Raw genomic sequence first — 21212 nt, forward strand, 5'->3', positions numbered from 1 at the left:
AAGAGCGAAAATGTAGTAAGCATTAAACTCTTTTCCTTTCAATATTTTGTGGAGGGTATCAGCGAGAAAAAGTTCTGAAATGTTTCGAAGTTATGTGCAAAGTTGGTGGATGAATGTAGTCCGAGTAATTCGCGTGTCGTGAGTAACTCTGCCACGAGGCACATACACGGTTTCTAACTTCAGTATTTGACTTGTTGTGGTAAACCGTCTACGTAAAATTGTACCTGTTAATGAGAAGATTATGACAACATTCTACATTCTAAAATTAGGTCAATAATTATACGAAAGATTGAAAATCGGATTTTTGTTGCCCCTTGAAGGCGTCAGAAAGACAACCTGCAACTCGGATTGTGTGACCGTACGTGGTAATTTAGATTTTTTTTTTTAATTTCATGTCTTTTATTTTTGTCGATCGATGGTATTTGAAGAAATTTTTCATAACCAACAATGCGTTCAAAACTATTTTTTGTTGGTATGTTTCGAGGGGTAGACCCTCACCTTCAGATCTTCAAATACTTTTTTGACTATATGTAATGTTCCATTGTGCGTTCATTACACATTACATGTTAACATTTTAGTGGACAGAATATTGCACGTTCCACACAGGATTGTCAAAAATATAATTACAAACCGGTTTGTCACAAGTAAAAAAATACATAGCTAAAATGCACCTTGTGGAACTTGGCATGTCTACATATGTAGTACTTCTTTGATGCTTGTCAGTCGTTAAACACCACAATACATAGCAAAAGTGAGTATTTATGCCGATGTTTACAGTTACAATACGAGTAAAACACTTTTTGAAACTTTCTCACTCGAAATACTTTCTTTGCACTATGTATTTCGAGCGAGAATGTCCCAAGATGTGCTTCACTTTTCTTGTATATGTGAACATTGGCATAAATGTGGACTTTAGTGTATATTGTGGATTTTAACAACTGACGAGCGTCAAAGGAGTGCTACATATGTAGATATGCCAAATGCCAAACGCTGCATTTTAACTGTATATGTGAAAGTGAAGAAGAATTACATAATCTGCTGAATGGAATGAACAGTCTAATGAGTACAGAATATGGACTGAGAGTAAATCGAAGAAAGACGAAAGTTATGAGGAGTAGCAGGAATGAGAACAGCGAGAAACTTGACAACAGGATATATAGTCACGAAGTAGATGAAGTTAAGGAATCCTGATACCTAAGTAGCAAAATAACGAATGACGGACGGAGGAAGGAAGACTTCAAAAGCAGACTAGCAGTGGAAAAAAACGGCATTCCTGGCCAACAGAAATCTTCTAGAATCAAACATAGGCCTTAATTTCAGGAAGATATCTATGAGAGTGTACATTTGGAGCCCAACATTGTATGGTAATGATACGTGGACTGTGGGAAAAATGGAACAGATGAGAATCGAGGAATTTGAGATGTGGTGCTACAGATGAATGTTGAAAATTAGGTGGACTGATAAGATAAGGAATGAGGAGATTCTGCGCAGAATCAGAGAGGAAAGGAATATGGGGAAAACATTGACAAGGAGAAGGGACCAAATGATAGGACATCTCTTAAGACATCAGGGAATGACTTCCATGGTACTAGAGGGAGCTGTTGAGGGCAAACTCTGTAGAGGAAGACAGATATTGGAATACGTCCAGCAAATAAGTGAGGAAGTAGGCTGCAAGTGCTACTCTGAGATGAAGAGGTTGGCACAGGAGACAAATTCATGGCGGGCCGCATCAAACCAGCCAGAAGACTAATGACCAAAAAAAAAAAAAAAAAGGTTTTTACTTGTGACAAGCCAGTTTGAAATTTTATTTTTGACGAGGCAGAGAGGAATGTGCAATGGACTGTCCAGTAAAACATTAACATTTTGAGCAATGAACGCACAATGAAACATAATGTACGACCAAAAATGTTTTTGAAGAGCTGAAGATGACAGTCTTACCTGTTGAAAAAGGGTCAGTAAAGAATAGTTTCGAATACGATCTTGGCTATAAAAAAATTCTTTAATGTTCATACGGATCGCTGCTTCTCATTTCTCATTATGAAAAACTTCAATCGGATAGTATTTCACACGTGATGGCGATATTAATCGAGTGACGTGGCGCAGCGATCAGCCAGTTCGGGAGCACAGCGGTTCAGATAAACGTCCAGTTATCCAGATTTAACATTGTCTGTGGCTGAACTGTTCCTCTGGAATTAGCGACACTATTTCGTTTGCTATGCTTCCCACAACCCAAGTTTGTTTTTCGTCTGCAATGACCTGGACGTCGATGGAAAGCTAAAACTCAAATCTTCCTTCCCATGCATGAATCAACATAGTTTCTACAAGCACAAGCCACGTGATATCCAGCTTCCATTTGTTAATGATATCCATCAGGCCTTGAATTTCCAGAAAGCCTTCTATACAGTTACGTACCTTCTCAAAATAAACAATGGGCATACTGATTATCCGCACATATACAGCATTCGACAGAAGTCTTTCTAGACCGTTTGTCGTGCGTAATGACTAGGCGAAGTTAGCGTCCACCGTTCCACAACATAGCGCGACAGAACCGCCGCTGTTCACGATATACAAAATGTGTTCAAATTAAAAAAAAATCAAATGTTTTGTGTAATGGTTTGTGTAAAAGTAATAAAAGTAGATTAGAGAAACATTTAACGCTCCTTTGAATGATAATCGAAATCACGTGCAGCAGCTGGTTGTCATATATTGGTGACCTAAGGAGAGCACTGACAGAATTCCTCCAGACAAATATCGTGTAACTAGGCTGTTTAGGTTTTTATGTTGGTAACGCCACGTACCGCTCTATATGAAAATCACTGACTGTGCTGTGTGAAGGCTGTGGTTGGTTTGCATTGTTGGAGTATATGCTATTGTAATGTTGGGCAGTTGGCTGTTAACAGCGCGTAGCGTTGCGCAGTTGGAGGTGAGCCGCCAGCAGTGGTGAATGTGGGGAGAGAAATGGCGGAGTTTTGAGAGCGGATGATCTGAACGTTTAGATTAGATTTACTTTCATTCCAATTGATCCGTAGTGAGGAGGTCCTCCAGGATGTGGAACATGTCAGAAAAACGACAATACATGACAAATATTTACAACTACAACAAATAAGCTAATGTACCATTCCACAGGTCCCAAGTGGAATGATCATCATTTTTTAATGAACACTACATGAAAGTCATTTTACAAATACTAATGAACTGAATTTAAAATAAAAAAGTTTTTATTTATTTATAAGGTAATAAATATGTAATACAATACTTATTTACAACGAACACATTACTGCACTAAAATGTTGCAGAAGTTAGATTGTACTTACACACACACACACACACACACACACACACACACACACACATTTACAATGAACACATTACTACACTGAAATTGCGCAGAAGTCATATTGTAAAAATGGTTCAAATGGCTCTGAGTACTATGGGACTCAACTGCTGTGGTCATCAGTCCCCTAGAACTTAGAACTACTTAAACCTAACTAACCTAAGGACAGCACACAACACCCAGCCATCACGAGGCAGAGAAAATCCCTGACTCCGCCGGGAATCGAACCCGGGAACCCGGGCGTGGGAAGCGAGAACGCTACCGCACGACCACGAGATGCGGGCTATTGTACTAAGATATATATACACAAATCAGTTGGTTTTACTGAGAAATTCATCAATGGAGTAGAAGGAGTTGGCCACCAATAAATCCTTTAGGCTTCTCTTAAACTGAATTTCATTGGTTGTTAAGCATTTATGGCTGCTGGCAAGTTATTGAAAATGTGTGTCCCTGAATAATGCACACCTTTTTGTACAAGACTAAGTGACTTTAAATCCTTGTGAAGATTATTCTTATTTCTAGTATTGATTCCATGAATTGAGCTGTTGGTTTGAAAAAGTGATATATTTTTAATGACAAATTTCATTAAGGAATAAATATATTGGGAAGCAGTGGTTAGTATCCCTAGTTCCCTAAACAGGCTTCTGCAGGATGTTCTTGAGTTCACACCACATATAACTCTTACTGCACGTTTTTGTGCCCGGAAAACTTTAACTTCGCTTGATGAATTACCCCAAAAAATAATCCCATATAACATTATGGAATGAAAGTAAGCATAGTATTCCAGCTTTTTCATTTTTATATCCCCTATGTCTGACAAAATTCGCATTGCAAACAGAGATTTGTTAAGACACTTCAGCAGTTCTGTGGTGTGCTCCTCCCAGTTGAATTTATTATCATGCTGTAGTCCCAAGAATTTAACACTGCCCACTTCTTCTATCTTCTTGTCATCGTATGTTAGACATATACTCCTGGGACACCACTTACAAGTTCTGAACTGCATGTAGTGTGTTTTTTCAAAGTTTAGCGACAAAGAATTGGCTAGGAACCAGTGATTAATGTCTACAAATATTTTATTAGCTGATCTTTCTAAGACTACACTTGATTTGTTATTTATTAAATGTTTATATCGTTGGCAAACAAAACGAACTTTGCATCTGGTAATGTTACTTATGAAAGGTCATTGACATACACAAGAAAAAGTAAGGGACCCAAAATGGAACCTTGTGGGACCCCACATGTAATTAGTTCCCAGTTGGATGATGTCTGATAGCTTGATACATGTCTCTTTCCTAATAACACCCTTTGTTTCCTGCCACAGATATAAGATTTGAACCATTTTGCAGCATTTCCTGTTACACTATAATACTCTAATTTACTTAAAAGGATATTGTGATTTACACAGTCAAATGCCTTTGACAGATCACAAAATATACCAGTTGCCTGCAATTTTTTGTCTAATGAATTAAGCATATTTTCACTGTAAGTGTAGATAGCCTTCTCAATATCAGAACCTTTTAGAAATCCAAACTGTGACTTTGATAGTATGTTATTTGAGATAAGAGGGTTATAAAGCCGACTGTACATTACTTTTTCTAAAATTTTTGAGAATGCTGGCAACAGTGAAACTGGACGGAAATTTGATGCAATTTCTTTATCTCCCTTCTTAAACAGTGGCTTAATTTCAGCATATTTCAGCCATTCAGGAAATATTCCACTGATAAATGACTGGTTACACAAATAGCTTAATATGTTACTTAGCTCAGAATCACATTCTTTAATTAACTTTGTTGATATTTCATCACACCCACTAGATGTTTTTGATTTTAAAGATTTTATGATGGACATTACTTCTGTTGGGATAGTGAGGGTCAAATTCATATTATGGAAGTTGCTTGAAATTTCTGGTCTGAGGTATTCCATAGCAGCATCTACAGAACCTGACAACCCCATCTTTTCGGTGACAGTTATAAAATGTTTATTAAAAAGTTCTGCAACACTATACACATCTGTCACCATGTATCATTTACTCTTAATGCTATTGTTTCTCTTCATGTCTGGTTCTACCGGTCTCCTCCTTCACTATATCCCATATTGTTTTTATTTTGTTATCTGATATGACTATCTTTTCCTTGTAATGTATTTCCTTTGACATCTGTATTACAGTCTTTAATATTTTGCAGTATTTCTTGTAATGTGCTATATCATCAACATCGAAACTGTTTCGGATTGACAGATACAGTTTTCTTTTTGTTTTACAAGATACCCCTATTCCTCGAGTAATCCATGGATTTTTTGTAGACTTTGCTCTAACCTTGGTAAGTTTTGGGGGAAAACGGTGTTTGAATAAGGTAAGCACTTTATTAGCAAAAGTGTTATATTTTTCATTCACGCCATGAGCACTGTAAACATCAGTCCAGTGAATGTCTCTGAGGAGTGTCCTAAAATAATCAATTTTTGGCTTATTGATTACCCTCTTGAGCTCAGATTTAACAGATTTTATATCCTGTTCAGTGGTTACATTTAACAGAAGGAACTGCATGTCATGGTCTGAGAGGCCATTGACTATTGGTTTTGTAATATAATTTTGTTCATTGGACTTTTCTACAAAGATATTATCAATGGCTGTTTTTGAGCAAGTGGCTACCCTAGTGGGGAACTTTACAGTGGGAATTAAGTTGAAAGTTAGTGTTACTAACTCAAATAAGTTCTTATTGGGAGAGTCTTTAAGGAAATCTACATTGAAATCACGAGCAACCACTATTTCTTTGTTTTTGGTTGTTAAATGGGCCAGTACAGCTTCAAGGTGCTTTACAAACCGATTAAAGTTACCTGCAGGTGCCCGATATACACATAATATTATGAAGGATTTTTTGTGAAATTCTAATTCTGTTGCACATGCTTCCATATGCTGTTCTACGCAAAATTTATGAATGTCTATGTTCTTAAATTTATGAGAGTTCCTAATGAATGTGGAAACTCCTTCTTTCTCCATTTCTGATCTACAAAAGTGAGATGCTAACCTAAACCCTGTAACACTTAAAAGTTCTATATCATTGGTCACATGAAGTTCAGAGAGGCAGATTATGTCAGCTGAGTTTGAAGACTCTAATTCATCTATGCAGATAGTTAATTCATTAATTTTATTTCTCAGTCCTCGAATATTTTGATGCAATAAAGATAGCTGACATTTCACATTGACTGAGTTAAAATTTGGTAGAGTTATAATATCTGCTGACTGTTGAAAATTCTTAACCAATAGCTGTTTATGCTGATGTAATAAGCTGGAATTACGTTTTTTGATTTCTTTCTCAAACTTAAGGTTAGTCTCAGTTCTAACCTCCCTTAAAATCTGCTTTCTTTCTGTCCTCCCTACCCTAAAAAAGGGTCTTTTCTGAACCCTATAACCACTGGTATTTTACCACTCATGATAGTGCCTCCCCCCTTTAACTTTCCTGCTATTTCCCCAGCCAATTTACCCTTCCCCTTCCTGTTGAGGTGAAGGCCATGCCTAGTATAATCCCACCTACTGAGAGAATCAACAGGAACCACACCAATGTGTGACCCTGCACCCGACATAAGCAGCCGTTCCAGCTCCAAATTAACTCTCTTGACAGAAGAGTCTAAATGAGGTCGGTCATGGCGCCCAAGAACAGATACAAACTAAACACTAGTATGCTTCGATGCTGATGCAATCTTCGCCAGGTCACACTCTATACTGTACCCAGGATCTCTGTCAATACTGTTACCTGCCCCACCCACTATAACCACGGTGTCTTCCTCAGTGAAATCTTTGCAAAGTGATCCTAAATCCTCTGTCACCTGCTCCAGACCAGCACTAGGTTCAAAAAAATTGGTGACCTGGCATTCTGATCCTAGTTCATCCTGCAAAAGTTGGCCAACACCTCTTCCATGGGAACTACCTAACAACAACACTTTCTTTCTCTTTACTGATTTCCTTACATTCTTAAATTTGCTGCTGAAAGTTTGTTGTGCCCTGTCTACACCTTCAACTGCTTGAGGCTCACCAGCTTCTAACTGAAGCAACAGGTCATATCTATTTTCCACATTCACCATGAAGCTGTCAGACAAAGTTCTAGGCCTGTTCCTCCTGTTGCCTGTTGCCACTTCCCACCTCTCTTTACCCTTCTCCCTCCTTAACCTGTCAAGATCTCCCCTGGCCTTGTCTAACTCAGCCTGAAGGGCTGCAATCAAATCCTGCAAAACCACTGATGAGTCTCATTTACTTCCCCAATTCCCACGCCACTACAGTCACCCACATGGAAAAAACTACAGCACCCATCACACCAAAGCCCCGACCTAACAATTCTATGGCAAGTCAAGCACTTTTCACTCATGATAAACGTAATGCTTTATTAAGAATAAGTCAGTTAAATTACATATAAACACGAAAATTCGGTTACACAAATTTGGCCTATACGCAACTGTGTGTAAACGAAAACAAAAGTGCAAAGTTTCTGAAACAACAACTTAAACTTTCCGGAAGTGCTAGTTAAATAACGAAGAGGTACCCTAATTTAAATTGTTGGAGAGAGCAAGGAACAACTAAACGAAATTCTATAGATTTGCTGCAGCAGAGCGTAAACAGAAAATACGACTGTACGGTCTTTTCGCGTTTTCTGCTTTATTACGTAAGGAAAATGAAACTTTTAATGGTACACTTAAAAGGCACGCTGATACACCTATTTACCACACAATCAGTACTAATCTATATGTTTTATAATCTAAAATTATTTATCTTTACGAGAACACTAAAACTCGCGATAGTCACCTTGAAACGTCCCCTTTCAACAATTTTACATGACTGTGCTTAAACTGACACACAATATTTTTAGCGCAACGCAGTCTGACTTTCAAAAATCCCTGCAAAAGAATGGCCCTGACTAACATTAATCTATACCTTTCACAAATCACTTACCTCACAAAAATCTTCGTTACTCGAACTACTGCAATACGGCGAGCGCCACTACTGCCAGCTAAATAAAAGATTCAAACTACTGAAGGCACTAACCATTGATAGGCATAGTTAGCAAATGAAAGATTTTGATAGAGAACAAACAATGTATTTACCTCAATATTGTTCAAAAGTCATAATGTATTTAGCAGTTCATGATATCCATTATTGCAAATTTCAAAACTCCTCCATCTCTCTCCCCACATCTACCACTGCTGGCGGCTCACCTCCAACTGCGCAATGCTACACGCTGTTCACATCCAGCTGCCGCTGCCCAACACTACAATGGCAGACAACAATGCAAACTAGCCACAGACTGCACACAGCACAGCCAGTGATTTTCATACAGAGAGCGCTACATGGCGGCGGCGTTACCAATATAAGAACTTAAACAGCCTACTTACATAAAGAAAACATAAACAACCTACTTACAACCTGACTGCAGGGCTGCCAACTCCTGGACGTGTGTCCATCAGAGACAGTAAATGTGTAAGACTGGATGTCATGAACTGATATATATATATATATATATATATATATATATATATATATATATATATAAATGACTTTTGAACACTATTAAGGTAATACATTGTTTGTTCTCTATCTATGCCTATCAGTAGTTAGTGCCTTCAGTAATTAGAATCTTTTGTTTAGCTGGCAGTATTAGCGAACGCTGTATTGCAGTAGTTTGAGTAACGAAGATTTTTGTGAGGTAAGTGATTTGTGAAAGGTATAGGTTAATGTTAGTCTGGGCCATTCTTTTGTAGGGATTATTGAAAGTCAGATTGCGTTGCGCTAAAAATATTATGTGTCAGTTTAGTGTTGATCAGAATAAGTAAAGAGAGAAATGTCTGAGTACGTTCAGTTCTGCTCAGCTGTTTGAAATTCAAATAATGTAAGAGGTTTATCAGCACAATAATACATTACATTTTTTAAGGGGAAGTTTCAATCGTCTAGTTAAAATTCTGAGATATTAAGTAAACATTGAACTCTAAATTCTCAGTCGGCACCTTATTTGCTGTACGTGATTTCGAGTGTCACTCAGAGGCGCCTCCAATGTTTCTCTAAACTATTTTATTTCTTACGTTTGGACAAATCATTTCACAAAACATTCGACCAATTTTCAAATTGTTTTTCATCTTTCGTTCAGAAGGCATAGCATATCGATCAGTATTCTATTATTATTTAGAGCATATAGATGAAGAGAAAGCGGGTAAGTTTCAGCGTATGTTGTAATTTGCTGTTTTTTGACACTTCATTTACTTCTTAACGCCTTAATTACCCTGATTACTTCGAACCACTTAAATATTTTTTGCAAAACGATACCTCATGGTGGTCAATTTGATACAACATTTATCCATTTCCTACTCTTCGTTTGGCTATGGACTTTCGTACAAAAAAGATCCGAAAAAATTTCATGGCCTGCGCCAACTCGTATGCCATCATGAACGACTTCTCTAATTGTGATTTGGCGATGTTTCAATTCGCTGATCTTTCACTTCTTTAATTTTTTCCACGATTTTATTTGTTAAAGGTGTGGCGGGGCTTGCAGGGTGTACGCCATCTTCATTGTGTCCACGGCGTTTCTCTAAACGCCTGTAGCACTTATAAACCGTTGTTTAGCGTTTAGCGGACTCGCCAAAAGCAATATTTAACATCTCTAAGTCGGGTGATGCTGAGGGAATTAGATTAGGAAATGAGACACTTTAAGTAGTAAAGGAGTTTTGCTATTTGGGGTGCCAAATAACTGATGATGGTCGAAGTAGAGAGGATATAAAATGTAGACTGTCAATGGCGAGGAAAGCGTTTCTGAAGAAGAGAAATTTGTTAACATCGAGTATAGATTTAAGTGTCAGGAAGATGTTTCTGAAAGTATTTGTATGGAGTGTAGCCTTGTATGGAAGTGAAACATGGTCAATAAATAGTTTGGACAAGAAGAGAATAGAAGCTTTCGAAATGTGGTGCTACAGAAGAATGTTGAAGATTAGGTGGGTAGATCACATAACTAATGAGGAGGTATTGAATAGGATTGGGGAGAAGAGAAGTTTGTGGCACAACTTGACTAGAAGAAGGGATGGGTTGGTAGGATATGTCCTGAGGCATGAAGGGATCACAAATTTATCATTGGAGGGCAGCGTGGAGTGTAAAAATCGTAGAGGGAGACCAAGAGATGAATACACTAAGCAGATTCAGAAGGATGTAGGTTGCAGTAGGTACTGGGAGATGAAAGAGCTTGCACAGGATAGATTAGCATGGATAGCTGCATCAAACCAGTCTCAGGATTGAAGGCCACAACAACAACAAAGCTTCACAGCACTTTATTCCGTTCTTGTATCAACATTTAACACAGCCTCTGTAATTGACTTTTATACTACAAAATAAATAATCGAATCTACGAAATCATATATAACAGCAAAACACAACAACGATAAAAATGACGCAGATTTGACTAACACTGTATGCGATATTACAAAATTCTTGTTACTTCTCTCAACGTATTTCATAAGCATATAATTAACCTGATGGATAACGCATGTAGTTCTGTGATGCTCTTCGCAAACGGCACTTGTATTCTAGCAGGTGGTCTCGTTAGAAGCTTGTTAGGGATCACAGAGCGTTGTAGAATGTAGATTACCGGCGCCTGGGAGGCTGATTAGAAGTACACTGACGGAAAAAATCGCAACACCCCAAAAAATAATTAACTTATTTGTCTAGGTAACATATTTACTTGATTGACATTGCAAGATCACAGCTTAATGTAAGCGCGAGATAAGCCAGTGCAAATGTGAAATACTGTTACTTCAATAACAGGTGTAAGAGTCAGAGTGGTGAATGCAAGTACACAAACGTGCATGCTTTGAGTTCTACACGTGCCGGATGTCAGTTTGTGGGATGGAGTTCCACACCTGTCCTACTTGGTCGGTCTGTACAGTAAAGGTTAATGTTGTTTGTGGATGACGCTGGAGTTGTCGCCGATGATGTCCCGTATGTGCTCGATTAGAGACAAATCTGATGATCGAGCTGGCCAAGGCAACACGTCGACACACTGTGCAATATGTTGGTTTAAAATAGCGGTATGTGGGCGAGCGTTATCCAGGTGAAAAACACTCCCTGGATAGTTGTTCATAAATTGCAGCACAACAGTTTGAGATATTAGGGGTAGCATCTTTGATTAGTAATCAAAACGTCCTCGGTCCCGGATTGGAATCCCTCCAATGCTTAAATTTTGATTAATAATCAGCATTGGCAGCCGAAAACTTCCGGCATAAGAAGTCACCCTCGTTCTGCCAACGGCCTTGTCAAAGAGGGCGGAAGAGCAGACACATGTTCAAGGCACTCTTTTGTCCTTGGGGTGGGAAACTGTCCCTAAATGCGGAAGAATTAGCAGTGATCTGCGGCATGAGGACGCAGAAGAATGGAAACCACTGCATTAAGGACACGTAACGTGTATCCACAGGAAACGTGGCCTGTAGTTGAAAAGTATCATGACCACCTCTCCATTGGAAAAAGATTCCAGAAAAGTCCCCCATTCGGATCTCGGGGAGGGGACTGGCAAGGGGGAGGTGACCATAAGAAAAAGATTGAATAATCAACGAAAGCATAACGTTCTACGAATCTGGGCGTGGACTCTCAGAAGCTTGAACGTGGCAGGGAAACTAGAAAATCTGAAAAGGGAAGTGCAAAAGCTCAATCTAGATATAGAGGGGTCAGTGAAGTGAAATGGAAAGAAGACAAGGATTTCTGGTCAGATGGGTATATGGTAATAACAAAACAGCAGCAGAAAATGGTAACGAGATTAAGATTCGTTATGAATAGGAAGGTAGGACAGATAGTGTGTTACTGTGAACAGTTCAGTGGTAGGGTTGTTAATATCAGAATCGACAGCAAACCAACACCAACAACGATAGTTCAGGTATATATGCCGACGTCGCAAGCTGAAGATGAAGAGATAGAGAATGTATATGAGGATATTGAAAGGATAATACATATCTAAATGGAGACGAAAATCCAATAGTCATGGGAGACTGAAATGCAGTTGTAGGGGAAGAAGTAGAAGAAAAGGACATCTCTAAAAAGGACCATCACAGAAGTTGGAAAGAAAAACATAGTTACAAAGAAGGTAACTGCGATGAATCCATGCGTAACAGAAGAAATACTTCATTTGATCGATGAAACGAGGAAGTACAAAAACGTTACGGGAAACTCAGGAAGACAGAAATATAAGGCGCTGAGGAATGAAATAAATAGGAAGTGCAGGGAAGCTAAAACGAAATGGCTGCATTAGTACTGCTAACAAATCGAAAAAGAAATGATCGCCGAAATGACTGACTCAGCATATAGGAAAGTCAAAACAATCTTCGGTGAAATTAAAAGCAAGGGTGGTGACATTAAGAGCGCAACTTGAATTCCACTGCTAAATGCAGAGGAGAGAGCGGATAGACGGAAAGAATACACTGAAAGCCTCTATGAGGGAGAAGATTTGTATGATGTGATAGAAGAGCTAACAGGAGTCGATTTAGAAGATATAGGGGATCCAGTATTAGAACCAGAATTTAAAAGAACTTCAGCAGACTTAAGATCAAATAAGGCAGAAGGGTTACATAACATTCCATCAGAATTTCTAAAATCATTAGGGGAAGTGGCAACAAAACGACTATTCACGTTGGTGCGACATACCATCTGACTTTCGAAAAAATATCATCCACACAATTCCTAAGACGGCAAGAGCTGACAAGTGCGAAAATTATCACGCTGTCAGCTTAACAGCTCATCCATCCAAGTTGCTGACAAAAATAATATACAGAAGAATGGAAAAGACAATTGAGGATGTGCTAGATGACGATCAGTTTGGCTTTAGAAAAGGTAAAGGCACGAGAGAGGGAATTCTGACGTTGCGGTTGATAATGGAAGCAAGACTAAAGAAAAATCAAGACATGTTCATCTGATTTGTCGACCTGGAAAAAGCCTTCGACAATGTAAAATGGTGCAAGATGTTCGAAATTCTCAGAAAAATTGGGATAAACTATAGGAAGAGGCGGATAATACACAATATGTCAAGAGCTAAGAGGAAATAATAAGAGTAGACGACCAAGAACGAAGTGCTCGATATTAAAAAGGGTGTAAGACCGGAATGTAGTCTTTCGCCCCTACTCTTCAATCTGTACATTGAAGAAGTGAGAGAGGTTCAAGAGTGGAACTAAAATTCAAGGCTATCTAAAGGCGGCAAAAACTTCCCAAGTTCCCGTGGCCACTCTATTCAAGGTAATAAAATAGGATTTAGCAGTTGATTTAGCAACAAAGACCAAACTTGGGCGAAAAATCGTTCTATTTCCCGAACAAGAACAACAGCTGATTGAATGAAGCATGACAATGGAAAGTAAATCTTTTGGACTTATTCTGAAGGATCTCCAACAGAGGGCATTTCAGTTTGCCAAAGCCAATAATATCCAGATTCCGTTTTTGCGTGGTTGGGGTGGAAGAGGGTAGTTACACCTTTTCTTGAAGCGGCGCAACGAGGATATTTCGATTCGAAAACGCACAGAAACCTTATTTAATAGACTGTAGGTTTCGCAAGAGAAATTGTGACACTATTTAATAACTGAAAATACTATATGCCGTATGTTTTTCTATTGTGTTACTATGTTTTGTAGTGTTTTCTTTCACAACAGATTATTACAATTTCCATTATTTGTTTTAACTTTAACAAACCTGAAATGAATGGAGTATTCTGTACTTGTACCCCAAAATCTGAAGAGCCAAAGATGTCAGACTTTGTGTTAAGCCTAATTTATAAATGTTCCTAACTTAGTATGTATTCGAAAATATAGGAAGCATTGAAATACATCCCAAAGTATGAGCTAGAGATATTTTCTTTGCTTAATTTGGAAAACTAAAAGAAATTGTGAACTAAAAACAAAACAGTGTTCCATATTTGCATCACGTCTTCTTCTATAGTCTCCGTGTGTCTAAACGTTTACTACAGTAACGTGTAAAAATTTGAATAAAGCGGAAAGATAGATTTTGAGATTTTTGGTAGCAATGTTTTCCCTTTATATATTAAAGAGTTAGGCGCCTAAAAACACGCCCATATTAGAATTCAACAATGTGTCAAAATTCCGAAGCACTCAGTGAAGAACTTTCGGAGATAACGATTCTGAACAAACCAACATGTACATTTATATAATGTTTACCCTTTGTTACATAAATATTACATATGAGCCATATGACGTTCCAAAAGGTATATAAAAATGCGTGAGTCTTCGAAAGCTATGTAGCATCAGAATTTCAAATCAGTTCCTGAAGAACTTCCGAAGATTGGAGATTTTGAAGAAACGAACGCTATGTTTGTACTTACGTAGAAATTGTAAATGTTCCTAATCGCAAATCTTCGAATTTTTGACATAACGTCGCATTGAAATACAGGTGTGTTTTGTATACCTTTTTTTAAATAAGTGTAATATATAATTTTTTACAAATTTAATAATAGCGAAAAATCGTTAGAAAGATCTCAAGAAGTTTTATAAATACGCATGTATTAGAATGTAACGTTGTCAAAACTTCAAAGCAATCAATCGAGAATTTTTGGAGATACGCGATTTTGAACAAACAAACATTTACATTTTTATTTATATAGACTAGAGACATTTACATTAGCGATGGTTTCGTGTTTCAGAAGCTGCTATGTGTCGGTTAGTTTCCTATGTTTGCAGTGACATTTATGAAGCACTCAAATTTTTTATAGTACATATAAGGACTACAATGTCAATAAAATATGATTAATGAACTGTGAAATATAGTACAGTCGGCCTTTCACAAAGGCTACTTGATAAAATCTTCTATGTAGTTCGTCGGAGGGCAGACGGTGTGATCCTAGGCAAACCATTTTTATTGATCGAATATCTCTATCATAACAGTGATGCATCAGCCATGTAATTACACATACCTTGAAATTAAGTCACGAGCATGACGAGGTCTTTCTTATACGAGAGGCATTAAATAGTTAAAGACATTAATTTATGTATAACAAAAGCTGTATTTTTACATAATGAGACTTTTAATTCTCCTCAACATGATTCTAACCGATATCAATATATTTGTCCCTCGATGAACTATTTTTTTTATACGTGATGCAAAATAAGTCTTTGGCTTGTTGTTTGAGCAATTTTCCCACAATTTCTTTGATCATGTTTTATCTTTTGAACCCTAGTTCAAAATGGTGAACCTAAGTTTCATCAAACGCTAAAATCTTGTTTAGAAAAATGTCGCCTTCCCTTTCACAGCGTTCTTTCAAGTCTGTGCATAATTCGAATCTTGTGTACTTGTATGACTGAATTAACTCTTTCAGAACCCATCTTGCACATGCTTTGCTGTACTTGAGCTTCTTACTCATAATGTTATGAACTGCGCGAACATGTCTGCAACTGTTTTTGTTACATGTTCCAGTGTTATAAGTCGGTCATCACCAATAGTGTTGTCAATGCGGGTTTCGTGAGAAGAAATTTACACTCCAACTGGCAGGTCAGGACGTTCCTCCTTAGTCATTGAGGTGCGATCATTTTTTGAGCTGTTCTATCCACTTATAAAATTTCCTTGGTTTGCAGCTTACACGATAGCCTAAAACCATTCAAGGTGGTTTTTTCATCTTCAGAAAGATGGGTCACTGAACCTTGTTCATTTGATGCGGAAACTTCAAGTGGACGCACCTTCGTTAAATATGGTACTACGTTTACAAATAAAAAAGTTTTTATTCATCAGCTGTTCTCAGCTCCTCCCAATGATGCCAACCTAAATTAATGAAAGTAATGATTCCTTTCTGGAGAGGTGTGACCTGGCAGCAAGTGGAGGAAGAAAAGTGGTGGGAGGACCGAGCCAAATGGAGAGGACTCGTCAACACCCAGACCCGGCAGTAGCTGGAGCAGGATTCGGATATAGATAGAATGATTCCTTTCTACTAACAGTTTCATTTCTACACCAATTTGTCTTTTTAATGGTTGAATATCCTTAAATTTTAGTTTTAATCGGCTTAATAGTTACACATTCTTTCATATTTCTTTTCCTTTGGCATTTGTGCCTTGGATCTCTTGGATCCCAGAAGCACCTATTATATCTGAATTCTTCTAAACAGCAACGTTTCATTCTCTTTGGAATACCCCATCGTTCCAGTAACGCATGCCGAAACAGACGACGCAGAGCTTTCGGTAATGCTAGCGCCAAAGCAGAGAGGAGACGAACTTCTTCTGATGGTTCGCTAAAAGACCGACTGCCAGCCGAACACAAGCGAACTAGCGAATGCGAATCGAACACGACCATATGCAGTTGCCTCGCATACACTACCGTTTACACCAGAGACAATGCTCGTTCGCCGATGCTCATTTGCTTGTGTTCGCACTGGTATAGCTTCATCTACATCTACGTATATACTCCGCAAGTCAATGCATAGTGGAAGGTACCTTATTCCACTACTAGTATTTTCCTTTCCTCTTCGACTCGCAAACAGAGCGAGGGAAGAAGGTTGACTACATGCCTCCACACGAGGCCTAGTTTCTCTTATCGAACCTGAGAGGTGGCATGAGCCCCCACTCATATTTCTATCTTACTCTGAGTAATTCGGTTTCCTCTCTAATTGCATGCGGTGAAAAGTTGCTAGTCCTTCACACGTGGACTTCCCACGCAGCGTCTCTCGTCACCCGGGTGGTCCGGTGACAGGTGGGTTCTGCTGAGCTTGAAAGGGTTAAGCTGACAGGTGTGAGGGAGTCGAGTGGATGCTTTCCAGACGCCAACATTGTCATAAGAGTGGGAGCGACGCGCCCACAGGGGCGTGAAAGAGCGGTTGGGCTAGAGATTCCGTTACTTCGCAGAAACTTGGTGAAAACACTTTCTGGCGGGCTACCAGCGAGGCGTGGAAATGACTTGTGTTCCCAGGCAGTCATGGCAGGCAAATTCCCGCGTTTTCTGCAAAATCGTAAGTGTGATTGGCTTGCTCAGGGCATAGCTCCGTGACGTAGCAAAATCGGCGCAGAAATTGGCGCCAAGAATCTCCATTGGTGGAATGGTAGTGCTCCCGCAATAGAGTGGAATTTTCCGCCTGTTTTCGAGTTGCTGATTGGAACGTTTAACCACGGCCACTGTCATGGGGGCGGGAATGTTCGGTGTTCGGTTTGTACGGGTGCTCTTGAGGTAGTCGGCTCTCGCCTTTCGGTCGGGGTAGGTTCGAAGACTGAGCTATCGCTGCTCTGGACAGTCTGCCTTCCGTTGGCTGTCTAATATTCTTTCATTTAATTGTAACTGTTTGACGAAGTTGCTGAAGTTTCGACTTCAACGTAACTTTCCGAGTACAGTTGGCAATCGAGCGTTCTGCGTACAAGCGGCCTATGTTGTCCCTCTTGAGCAGTTTTGGCTAAAGTTGACTGTACCGGAGTTACTGTGGGACTTATCTTGTTAAAATCACTCACTGTACCGTCAGTGATTGTGTCAGAGGCGTGTTTGTGTTGCTAGGAAGTCTTTAGTCTGGAACAACCAGACCAGGAGAATTTGTTTCGGGCTATACTCACGACATTATCATCACCACGACGGGACGTTGAAGCAACTAGCCATCGCCTCCGGTATGCCAAATCGTGTCCATGCAATTAAGAAGACAGCTGGTAATGTACTTCCGCAGCACTGGCAAATCAGGGAATTTTGCTAGGTGATAATCAGAGCTCAGCAGAGCGCACCTGTTCGTCTTTTCTAACTTTGTTCTGTCTTGGGTGTTCATTGTCTGAGTTATCACCACTGTAGCAGCAATTAATGTTGGTTTGGCTGGGTGTTTCTCCTAAGATTTGAGTTGCAAGGAATTGGCTTTACGTACCACTTGGTAATAAATGTCACGATCTAGTTTATGGACAACTTCACCTTCACAGCCTTTATTTGAGTATCCAATTCGATGTATTGTAAATGTTTCATGTGTTTTGTTTATTATTTTGAGTTTACATTCCTCCCCATCCAACAACAATGTTCCTACCCCCAGACCACACAGAAGCATCCCCCTTGTCACCCAACTTTATCCTGGCCTCGAATACATCAACAAATTACTCCGCCAGGGATATGACTTTCTCAAGTCAACCCCTGAAATGAGATCATCCCTAGACAAAATTCTCCCCACACCACCCAGAGTTGCCTTTCGTCGCCCCCCTAACCTCCGTAACATCCTTGTCAAACCCTACAATATTCCCAGACCTTCTTCTCTACCCAGCGGTTCCTACCCCTGTAACCGACCCCGCTGCAAAACCTGCCCCATGTATCCCCCCACAACCAGCTACTCCAGCCCCGCTACTGGTAAAACATACACAATTCAAGGCAGGGCCACGTGTGAAACTACAAATGTCATTTATCAGCTGACATGCCTGCGCTGCACAGCCTTTTACATCGGTATGACAACAACTAAATTGGCTGAGCGCATGAACGGACACGGACGAACTGTCCGCCTAGGAGATGCCCAATACCACAATACCCATGCCCTCGAGCATAATTCTAGGGACCTAGGAACCTGCTACACCGTATGTGCCATTTGGCTTCTCCCACCCAACACCAGTCCCTCTGAACTGCGGAGATGGGAACTTGCACTCCAACACATCCTTTCATCCCGCCATCCCCCTGGACTGAACCTACGTTAAACAACCTCGCTCCCATTTACTCTTCAGTCTTCTCCTCTTTCCCTTTCGTCTTTAGCCATTCACGCATCTTTTAATCCTACATAGTTGTGTTTATCTTTATACTGTATGCCTCTTTACTTCTGTATGCATCCTCTTTGGTTTGAAGCTGGCACAGTACTTATGGTAGAATATCTTTGGGTTCCCTCTGACAACCATGCCTCCATCCTTGCTACCCTCCCTGTTTTCCTTTCCCTGTTGCTTCATAACCTGGGTTGTGAGTAACTGAATCCAGTTTCCCTTCTTCCCTTTCTTTCCCCTCTCTCCTCCCTGATGAAGGAACATTTGTTCCGAAAGCTAGGAACGTAAATTTTCGGTTCTGTTTTTTGTGTATCTATTGGCTGTACTGAGCTGAGGTAAGTACTGGCCAGCCCCTCTATCTCTTTGTTAGTATTTGTTTCACATCTTTATATGAGATTTTCCATTAATCATTTATTTTGAGTTTAGTCATAATAAATCAAATTGTTATTTTGGACAGAACTTTCATTCTGTTAATCGGTAGAGCAACCCTTTCATTTCTCACTACGTTAATGAAACTTTACTTTATCTAATTAATTTCTATCAAATTAAATTATTGCAGTTGCCAAATTTTTTTCTACTCCACTTGCAGGGTCGATTACAGTCAGTTCGCGTTTCTTCTTAATCCGTGTGTAACAGCAAAAGTCGGAGTTAGAAAAGGGGGCTTAGAGCATCATTTCCATATGAATATTCTAGAAAAATTTAGTTTTAAATACACTGCTAGCCCCGGCACCTCACAAACCTACCGGTGAAAAATCTTTCAGCCTGCACCTGAATTGCTTAGGTGTCTTCCTTTAATGTGACTGGGTAGGGATACCCAACGCTCGAGCAGTCTTCAAGAATAGGTCGCACTAGTGTTCTGTACACCGTTTGCTTTAAAGATGAACCACATTTACTAAAGTTCTCCCAATATACTCGAGTTGACCATTCACTTCCCACCTGCGATGCTTATCTGCTCGTTCCATATTCACGTCGCTTTGCAACGTTACGCATAGACTATGTCAAGCAGCAAACTACTACTACCGCATTCTAACACTACAGGATTGCTTTACCTTTTCATCTGTATTAATTTACATTTTTCTACCTTTACGGCTAGCTGCCGTGCGAGGTGCCGGGGCTAGCAGTGTATTTAACACTCAATTCTTCTAGAACCTACATATGTACATGATGCTCTAAGCCCCCCCTATTCTAACTCCAACTTTTGCTGTTGCACACGGATAAAAAAATACGTGAACTGACTCTAATCAACCCTGCCAGTGGAGTAGAAGAGAGTTTGGCACCTGCAATAATTTAATTTGATAAATAAGTTAAATAAACGAAGGTTTCATTAACATAGTGAGGAATGATGGGGTTGCTCTACCGATTAACAGAATGAAAGTTCTGTCCAAAATAACAATATGATTTATTAAGACCAAACACAAAATAATAAACAAAAACACATGAAACATTTACAATACATCAAATTGGCTCAAATTGGATACTCAAACAAACGCTGTGAATGTGAAGTTGTCCCTAAACTAGATTGTGAGGATTATGACGAAGTGGTATGTGCAGCCAATTCCTTGCAACTCAAATCTTAGAGAAAACACATAGCCAACCCAACATTAATTGCTGCTACCCAAGACAGAACAAAGTTAGAAAAAGACGAACAGGCGCGCTCTGCTGAGCTCTGATTATCACCTAGGAAAATCCCTGTCTGCCAGTGCTGCGGACATACCTTACCAAACTGTCTTCTTAACTCCCAGAACACGATCTGGCGCACCGGAGCCAATGGCTGGTTGCTTCGACGTCCTCGACCGAAAGGCGAGAGCCGACTACCCACAAGAGCACCCGTACAAAACCGAACACAGAACATTCCCGCCCCCACGACAGTGGCCGTGGTTAAACGCTCCCATCAGCAACTCGAAAACCGGCGGAAAATTCCACTCCATTGCCGGAACGCTACCATTCCACCAATGGAGATTCTTGGCGCCAATTTCTGCGCCGATCTTGCTACGTCACGGATCTATGCCCTGAGCAAGCCAATCACAGTTACTATTTTGCAGAAAGCGCGGGAATTTTCCCGCCACAGCTGCCTGGGTACACAAGTCATTCCCACGCCTCGCTGGTAGCCCGCCAGAAAGTGTTTTCGCTAAGTTTCTGCGAAGTAACGGAACCTCTAGCCCAGCCGCTACTTCAGACCCCTCCAGGCGTG

The sequence above is a fragment of the Schistocerca cancellata genome, chromosome 3, assembly GCF_023864275.1.
Source record: "Schistocerca cancellata isolate TAMUIC-IGC-003103 chromosome 3, iqSchCanc2.1, whole genome shotgun sequence".
Taxonomy (NCBI): domain Eukaryota; kingdom Metazoa; phylum Arthropoda; class Insecta; order Orthoptera; family Acrididae; genus Schistocerca; species Schistocerca cancellata.